The sequence below is a fragment of the Petaurus breviceps genome, unplaced genomic scaffold (genome assembly GCF_028583685.1).
Source record: "Petaurus breviceps papuanus isolate PSGF00001 unplaced genomic scaffold, PetGlider_PUasm1.0 89190, whole genome shotgun sequence".
Classification (NCBI taxonomy): domain Eukaryota; kingdom Metazoa; phylum Chordata; class Mammalia; order Diprotodontia; family Petauridae; genus Petaurus; species Petaurus breviceps.
Window position 1 is genome coordinate 43,131 of NW_027187020.1, and position 9,603 is coordinate 52,733.

Sequence of the window (9,603 nt, forward strand, 5' to 3'; positions counted from 1 at the left end):
GATGTGCTTCCCCAGAGAGTAAGCTGTAGTAACTGGAATGTTCCCAGAGCGAATATCTCCTGCCACAATTATCTTTTCCTCTGAGTGTTCAGAGAGTAAGCATGTAGTAAGTAGAATGTTCTCAGAGAGTGTCTTCAACCCCAAGTGTCTTGTCTACTGAATGTTCGGAGGCTAGATGTGCTTCCCCAGAGAGTAAGCCTATAGTAACTGGAATGCTGTCAGAGAGCATATCTCCTGCCACAATTATCTTTTCCTCTGAGTGTTCTGAGGGTAGATGTGTTTCCACAGAGAGTAAGCTTGTAGTAACTGGAATGTTGTCAGAGAGTGTGTCTTCTGCCACCATTATCTTTTCCTCTGTGTACTATAGTTATATTGAGTGCTTTTCCTTCCTAAAACAAAAAAATACCATTTGTCACATGGCATGGCCCTCAGGGAAGAGAAGAGGGACAGGGAAGGATACATGGGATACCATGATGTAAGATACATAAAACATCAATGAAAAAGTTTTGAAATGAGGTCAAGGATCTAAAGGGTATTTGTGGAGAGGGAGAAAGGGGAAAGAAAGGGGTCTTGGAGATACAGAGAGATTCCTTCATCTCTGCAGCCTCAAGATCAGGGCTTGGTTTGAGGCCTCCAGCGCTGAGAGAGGAGACTTTTGGCTGCTTTCCCATTTATGCTTGTGTCTGGCATCCAAGTGTCAGTCTTCTGTCCATCCACGCTAGGGTACCATGTGGCCTTCTTGGTCCATCTGTCACCTGTCCTCTTCTGTGTGTGGCCATGTCTGGCCTCCACCTGTCTGTCCCCTGCATGTTCTTCCTCTCAGTTTTGGCCAAGACATCATATGGCTGGCTGCAACACCAGCCTGATCCTCCTCCTGCTCTTGCTTCACTGTTCCCAGCCCCCATGTGTCCTTGAACTGTCTCCCAGACTCATCCTTTCACAGGGATGCGTCCCCCTCCCTCCCTTGTATCCAGGGTTGTGGACCAATTCACATTACTTCTAAATCATTCTATTTAGAGGTTTGCCAAAGGTTCCACTTATAGAAAACAAGAACTGTTTGTAGTTGACAAAAAATAAATAACAGATGGCCTAAGTAGAAAGCAGTTTGGCAGAAATTGGATAACTCAACATGAATGAGATATGATAGATAAAATAATAAAGCGATAACAGTTGCAAATCATACATAAGAGATATAACTGGGGGCGGAGTCAAGATGGCAGAGTAGAAAAAGGACTTCCTTGGGACTCTGGCTTCCACCTCCCCCAATTCATGTAAAAGGGGACTCTGAACAAACTTTGGAGCTACAGAACCCACAAAATGACACAAAGAAGCTAACCTCCTGCTGAGGACAGCCCGGCAGGAATCAGCCAGCGCTCTGGGAGCCGAGCCCAGCCCCACTCTGAGGTTTTAGCCCCAGGGCAAGCCTGACCAAAGACGGGCTGGAGGGTCTCCAGATCACCAGCAGCTGTGGCCCTTTCCAGATTAACAACACGTAGATGCGAAGGACAAAGTGAGAGGTCAGTGCAGTGTGTATTTTGGGATCCACTAGTTGGGAGTACATTGGCCTCTTCCCCCGGGGTGAGAAGCCACTGAGGAACCATGGCCATGCAGCCAGCCCCACGTGGCAGCTTCAGCTCCTGGCCTGCATAGTATAGGGAGACCAAGCAACCAGTCTGAGGAGTAATCACTCTTGCTTTAACCTGCTTGCATCTGGATTGCGGTCTAGTGTGGAGGTCCTGGGGCGTGTGACCAGCCTGCCAGAGCATGTGGAGGCTTCAAAGAGGGCACAAAACTAATACCTTTGGCAGCTGAGAAAACCCCAGCATTTGGTACGAAAGTCCCCTGTCTGGTAGCAGAGTCCTACTGTGGCAAGAAGCCCAAAAGTCAAGTAATTGAGTGGCAAAATGAGCAGGCAAAGGAAGCAAACTAAGCAAAGCAATCCAACATTAGACTCCGATTTCAGGGACAAAAAGGATTAAAGGAGGAAGACAGTGAAGTCAGAACTCCTGCACCAAAAGCTTCCAAGAAAAATACGAGCTGGTTACAAGCCATAGAGGACCTTAAGAAGCAAATAAGAGAAGTGGAAGAAAAATGAGAACGATGAAAGAAAATTATGAAATGAGAGTCAACAGTCTGACTGAGGAAAATAACACCTTAAAAAATAGACTAACTCAAATGGCAAAAGAGACTCAAAAAGGCAATGAGAAGAATGCCTTAAAAAGCCGAATTTGCCAGATGGAAAAAGAATCTCAAAAGCTCATTGAAGAGAATCATTCCTTCAGAATTAGATTGGAGCAAATGGAAGCTAGTGACTTTATGAGAAATGAAGATGCTGTCAAACAGACCCAAACAAATGAAAGAATAGAAGGCAATGTGAAATATCTCATGGGAAAAACCACTGACCTGGAAAATAGATCCAGGAGAGATAATTTAAAAATTATTGGACTACCTGAAAGCCATGATCAAAGAAAGAACCTAGAAATCATCCTCGAAGAAATTCTCAAGGAAAACTGCCCTGATGTTTTAGAACTGGAGGGCAAAACAGAGGTTGAAAGAATCCACCGATCACCTCCTGAAAAAGATCCCAAAAAGAAAACTCCTAGGAATATTATAGTCAGGTTCCTAAATTCCCAGATCTAGGAGAGAATATTACAAGCAGCCAGGAAGAAACAATTTGAATATTGTGGAAACACAATCAGGATAACCCAGGATCTGGCAGCTTCTACACTGAGGGATCCAAGGTCTTGGAATATGTTATTCCAGAGGGCAAAGGAGCTGGGATTAAAACCAAGAATCACCTACCCAGAAAAACTGAGTATCATGTTTCAGGGGGAAATATGGTCATTCAGTGGAATAGAGGACTTTCAGGCATTCTTGATGAAAAAAAACAGAATTGAATAGAAAATTTGACATTCAGATACAAGAAGCAAGAGAAGCTTGAGAAGGTAAACAGGGAAAAGAAATCATAAGCTACTTATCAAAGTTGAACTATTTACATGCTTCCATGGAAAAACGATAATTGTAACTGATGAAACTTTTCTGAGTATGAAAATACTTGAAGGGAATAGGAATATATATATATATATATATATATATGTATATATATATATGTTTATATAGGAGGGTATATGGGCATATGAATACATATGTGAATGTGTGTATATACATTTACAGGTATACATAGATAGAGGGCACAGGACTAATTTAATAGGCAGGGATGATACTTAAAAGGTGAAATTAAGAGGTGAGAGAGGAATATAATGAGAGGAGATGGGGAGAGACAGAATGGGGTAAACTATCTCATATAGAAGAGGCAAGGGAAGATGGTTACAATGGAGGGGAAGAACAGGAAGCCAAAAAGGCAAAACCTTATTGCCATTGAATTTGGCTCAGGGAGGGAATGACATATACACTAAATAGGGTATCTCACCCTACAAGAGAGTAGGGGGGGAAGGGGATGAGAGGGGGGATGATGGAAGGGAGGGCAGGCTGGGGAGGGGAGGGAAATTGGAAGCATCCACTTTTGAAAAGGGACAGGATCGAAGTAGAGAATAGAACGAGTGGGAGGTGGGATAGGAGGGAGGGAAATGTAGTCAGTCTTTCACAATGTATTCACTATGGAAATGTTTTGCGTAGATACACATGTACAACCTATACCGAATTGCTTATCTTCCCAGTAAGGGTGGGTGACAAGGGAGGAAGGGAATGAATCTGGAATTCAAAGGTTTAAAATCAAATGTTTAAAAAATATGTAAATACAATTATTAATACTAATTTACATGTAATTGGGAAATAAGATATACAGGCATTAGGGCATAGAGATCCACCATGCCTTACTGGAAAAGTCAAAGGGGGTATGGGAGAAGATATGAGAGAGAGCAGACTGGAGGAGGGGATATCCTGTAAGATCGCTATTTTGGGGTGGTGGGTAAGGGAAACATGGGGAAAAAATTTGTAACTCAAAATCTGGCGGAAATGAATGATGTAAACCAGAAGTTAATAAAGCATTTGAAAAAAAAAAACAAGAGATATAAATAAAATCATTAACAATTATTCTACGACTCACTAATTTCTTCATTCTATAGCTATAGATTAAGCTCCTCCCATGTGCTGGGCACATAGAGAGACAGGTGGCCTGATCAAGCAATCAACAAGCATTTCTTAAGTACCTCCTGCAGAACAGGAACAGTGCTAGGTTCTGCAGATGCAAACACTATTAAAGACACAGTCCTTAACCAGGAGAAGCTTACGTCCTAATGAGACAGAAAATACATACAAGTATATGGAGAATGAAGACAAATGAAGGTAAAGTACAAGGCAGACTGGGAGCCAGGCCACAAGCAGCTAGAATCAAGAGAGGCTTCATGAAATAGGTGATGCTTGAACTGTCTGGATGGAAGAGAGGGATTCTCTGAGGCCCAAGGATAGAGGGCCAGCTTCAGAGTCAGAAGGGCTCAGAGTTCAAGTCCTGCTTTGGACCCATGCTAGCAGCATGACCACAGTCAAGTCACCTAACATCTTGGTGACACATTTAGATGAATTGTAAATATTCCTGAACAGGCAGAAAGATGAAAGGCTGCTTGACTACGTATTCTCTGACTTGCCCTTGCCCAGGATCACATAACTAGTAAATGCCTGAAGCTGGATTTGAACTCGGATCTTCCTAACTCCAGGCCCTAATTCTAATCACTGAACCGCCTAGATGGAGGGCTTCAGATATCCCGGAAGACTGTTGCCAAGCCACTGTTCAGGAGGCTGCCTGAGGCCAGGGAAGGATAAGAAAAGAGCTCATTCTCAGTGCAGGAACGTTCTACAAGTGGTCAGTCCCTTCAAAATTCACCACCCACCCTGAAGAAAAACTCCAATTGTTCTCCCTGAGTTAGGAACTCCCCAATTACCTTTATGTACAGTGTGTGCAAGGGTCTGGGAGCAGAACCTATAATCCCACAGAAAATGTAAACTACCTTTAACATAAACAGCAAGAGAAGCTTCAGCTATCTCGTGGGAAAATTTGGAAGCTGTTTGGACACTCCATTGCCTATACAGACTTCTGGGTCAGAGTTCAAGGGCAGAGAGGAGCACTTTCTGGCAAGAAGGGGCAGGGTCGGGGCGGCCAGGTAGCACAGCGAGTAAGAGCACCGGCTCCAGTGTTGAGATAGACCTGGAGATCGAATCCCGGGCTCAGACACTTAGCAACTACCCAGAAACACCTGGCCGTGTAACCTTGAGCAAGTTACTTAACCCTGATTGCTTAATAATAAAAAAAAGAAGGGGCAGGGACCCTGAGGAACAGTATCACTTGCATTCCCAATGGCACACCGGGACTGAGGGATAAGGTCACTTCTGGTCAAAAAAGAGCAGGGACCCTGTGGAGCAGTAACGAGTACAGTCCCAAGACAAGGGTAGAAATCATAATCTTAGACAAACCTAAGGTTGAAATTGTCCTGATTCAGACAGATAAGCAGGGAAACTATATTTCGCTAAAAGGTACCACGGACAATAATATAATATCAATAGTCACCAAAGATGTACCAAATGTCAAGTCTATCCAACTTCTTAAAATGAAAACTTACAGAAGGATATATTAAATGCACCTTGTACAGACCACAATGCAATATAAATTACAGAGATGTCGAAACAGAGATTAAACATTAATGGGAGGGGTAAGTAGGTGGCATAATGAATAGAGCACAGGCCCTGGAGTCAGGAGGACCTGAAACTTGAAACAACACTGGCTGTGTGACCTTGGGCAAGCCACTTAACCCCAATTGACCCTCCAAAAAGAAAAAAAAATTTAATTAGAAAATAGAATATCCAATCCAAAAGGAGGGAGTAAAAAATAACACCAAATGAAAGCATCAATCAATAATCTCATTAAAGAGAATTACAACAATGAGGCAACATACCAAAATTTGTGGGATGCAGTCAAAACAGTACTTTGGGGACAATTTCTATCTCTAAATGCTTACATCTATACAACAGAGAAAGAACAGATCAAGGAACAGAGCATGTGATGTATAAAGGTACAAAAGGAGGGGCAGCTAGGCAGCACAGTGAATACAGCACTGGCCCTGGAGTCAGGAGGACTTGAGTTCAAATCTGGACTCAGACACTTAACACTTACTATCTATGTGACCTTGGGCAAGTCACTTAATCCCAATTGCCCTGCCTTCCCCCTCCAAAAAGACAAAAAACAAAATAAAACAAAAAAGACAAAGTAGAAAAGGAACAAATGAAAAATCTCCAGTGAAACATCAAAATGAAAATCCCTAAGTCATAAGTGTGATATAGAAAAATTTATAAAAATCAAATTGATAAATAAAAGCAGGTGTGGCTTTTAGGAAAATAGTAGTACAAACAGAAATACCACCGGGCAACTTGATTAACAAAATTGAACAAGGCATAAATGGGTTTCCTAAAAAAAATGCCCAGGACCAGATGGATTTGAAAGGGAATTCTACTAAACATTTAAAGAATATTTCATCCCCATTCCCCAATTGATAAATGGTCAAAGGATATGAACAGGCAATTTTCAGAGAAAGAAACTAAAGCTATCTATAAGTACATGAAGAAACGCTCTAAATCACTATTGATTAGAGAAATGCAAATCAAAACAACTCTGAGGGACCACATCTCACCAGTCACATTGGCTAAGATGACAAAACAGGAAAATGACAAATGCTGGAGAGGATGTGGGCAAATTGGAACACTAATGCATTGCTGGTGGAGTTGTGAACTGATCCAGCCCTTTCTGGAGAGCAATCTGGAATTATGCCCAAAGGGCTATAAATACTTTCATATCCTTTGACCCAGCAATACCCCTCCTAGGGTTATATCCCAAAGAGATCACAGAAGTGGGAGGAAGACCCATATGTACAAAAATGTTTATAGCAGCTCTTTTTGTGGTGGCAAAGAATTGGAAATTAAGGGGGTACCCCTCAATTGGGGAATGGCTGAACAAGTTGTGGTACATGCATGTTATGGAATACTATTGTGCTATAAGAAACGAGGAGCAGACCGTCTTCATATTTACCTGGAGAGGCTTATTTATACAAACTGATGCTGAGTGAGAAGAGCAGAACCAGGAGAAATTTGTACACAATTACAGACACAACATATGTGTGAGGACCAACTTTGATAGACTGGACTCTTCTCAGCAATGCAGTGATATAAGTCAATCCCAAAAGACTCATGATGGAGAGAAATATGTGCATCCAGAGAAAGAACTAGAAAGAGCTGAGTTTATATCCAGGTGGAAGCAAAATACCTCATCTTTTTCCTTCTCTTGTTTGGTTTTATGTCCCCTTTACCATTGTTCATTCCATCTGATACAATCCATCTTTATAACCTGACTAATGTATAATGTGAAAGTATTTACAGATCCTATACTTGACTATATGCCGCCATGGGCGGGGAGGGGAGGAGGGGGACAAAATGTGAAACTCAAGGAATTGTGGAACTGAATCCTGTAAACTAAAAGGAAACAAACACATTAATTAAAAAGTAAAAGAAAAAGAATATTTCACCCCAAAACTGTATAAACTATTTGAAACAACACATAAAAAAGGAATCATATCAAATTCCTTTTATGGCAGAAATATGGTTTTGAAACCTAAACAAGGCTGCGGGAATAGACACATAATAATACATTGTTGGAGGAGCTGTGAAATGACCCATCCATTTCAGAAGGTGAGGAAGGAACTAAAAATTTTTTTTAAATAATCAATGTGATATATTAAATGAATATACTAATAGGTTAGCTTGCCTTTCCTAGCTTGTGAGTCAGACTCACAAAGAAGCTTGAATTGATAATCAAACCTGGACAAGACTCACAATCACTGAGCTCCTTCTACCTGCATACCTGAGGGGAAGCAAATCAAAGACTAGAACCTGTTTCCATCAAAGAACTGTGGTTCTGTACTTTAGGGGAGGTGGTGTACACCCAAGCAAGGGGGTATTTTTATTGTTCTCTTTCTGAAGCTCAGTTTCCCAGGCTCAGGAGAAATTGTAAACATCTGAAGGATAAATCTCTTTGAACCCTGATAATTCACACCTCTGCTGAGCCACATAGGGTTTGTGCCCCCTGGCTATGAGCCAATCAGGGGCCACATCTTTTTCACATATTCTGTGAGGTGGGCATTTTGCTTTGGGGGTTTGCTTATAGGAAGGACCTGTTGATTCCCTGGACAGGACTCTGAGTAGCTGTTTGTTAAGAGCCCCAGTGACTAGTCACTCAGAGGTTTGTGCTCTCCTGACCCGGTGGTACATATAGGTGGTTGTATTACTTTGTTCAGACAGTAGGAGCCCTGTCTGTCGAATCTCTGTGCTATATTCACTGCATTTTCTCTACATTCTGGGTGCTGACCTTTCCCCTGAACTAGTGAATGTAATTAAAGTAAGATTGTTGACCCCTTTAAAAGTCATCTTTCCTTCTACACAGCAGATCAAAGAACCTGTGCTAGCAGGACATCCTGGGTGTGCTAGGGTACCTGCTATTATAGGTGGTCACAATCCTTAAAGACTTGACTCCAGAATTGTTGTATTATAGGACTTTGGGTTTCTCATGGGTAACCACTAAATGATTGTTTATAACCTACCTTCCGCCCTCCTTCAGTAGTTGTGATTTAAGCACATTATCTGTACTTTTCCTTCAGCTAAGAAAACACTCCTCACTCTGAAAGTAATTAATTAGGAGTGGCCAGGTAGCACAGTGAGTAAGAGCACAGGCTCCAGTGTCCGGATGACCTGGGGGGATCGAATCCCGGCTCAGACACTTAGCACCCACCCAGAAACACCTGGCCTTGTAACCTTGAGCAAGTTACTTAGCCCTGATTGCTTTAAAAAAAAGAAAGTAATTAATTAAACTACTAGATTACTGACACTCCCATCTCTGGGTCTGTTTTGTGGGGTTTTGAGCATTCTCAGGTTAGAGACTGGCTCAGCAAAAATCCTGTTAACAAAAGTAAATTGGAATTGTGCAAAGAAGGTAAGAAAAATGTCCAAAGTCTTTAAAACAAACAATCCATTACACCCCATTGAAGTCATTAAGAAGGAAAGGGTCCCCATATATTTCAAAATACTTACCACAGCACTTTTTGTGACAGCTATGAATTGGAAACACAGTAGATGCTCATCAACTGGGGAATGGCAAGCGTGACATGGAACATGAAAGGTATGGAATACTGCTCCTGTGCAGTAAGAAATGATGTGTAGGAGTACAGAGAAGTATGGAAAGATCTTCATGAACTGATGCAAAGTGAATTAAGCAGAGCCACGAAAACAGCATATATACATGATAGTTGCAACAACTGAAATGGAAAGAATGACCCAGTGAAAATTTCAAAGCACCTGTAACAAACTGGTAAAGATCAAGTGGGCCTGAAAAGGAAATATGAGAAGACACCGTCACCCTACCACATCCAGGTGAGAGGTCCACAGGTGTCACACATTGCACACCTTTTCCTGAATGCATCAATCAGCTGGGCTGGCTTTTCTTTTCCTCCCTAAAACAAGAAATATGATTTGTTACATGGCATGGCTCTCAAGGATGGGGAAGGGGAGGGATACATGGGATACCCTGGTGATGTAAGAAACAGAAAACAT

General features: G+C 41.9%; 1 long non-coding RNA gene across 1 annotated transcript in view; it reads right to left on the reverse strand.

Annotated features, from left to right (window-relative positions):
- The window catches only part of LOC138176428 (uncharacterized), an 18,749-nt gene extending 9,156 nt beyond the window's left edge, over positions 1 to 9,593 (reverse strand). Inside the window, exon 1 of the long non-coding RNA XR_011172236.1 lies at positions 9,085 to 9,593. This is a non-coding gene — a long non-coding RNA (uncharacterized lncRNA). The remainder of the gene's footprint in view (positions 1 to 9,084) is intronic.
- Positions 9,594 to 9,603: the final 10 nt, after the last annotated feature.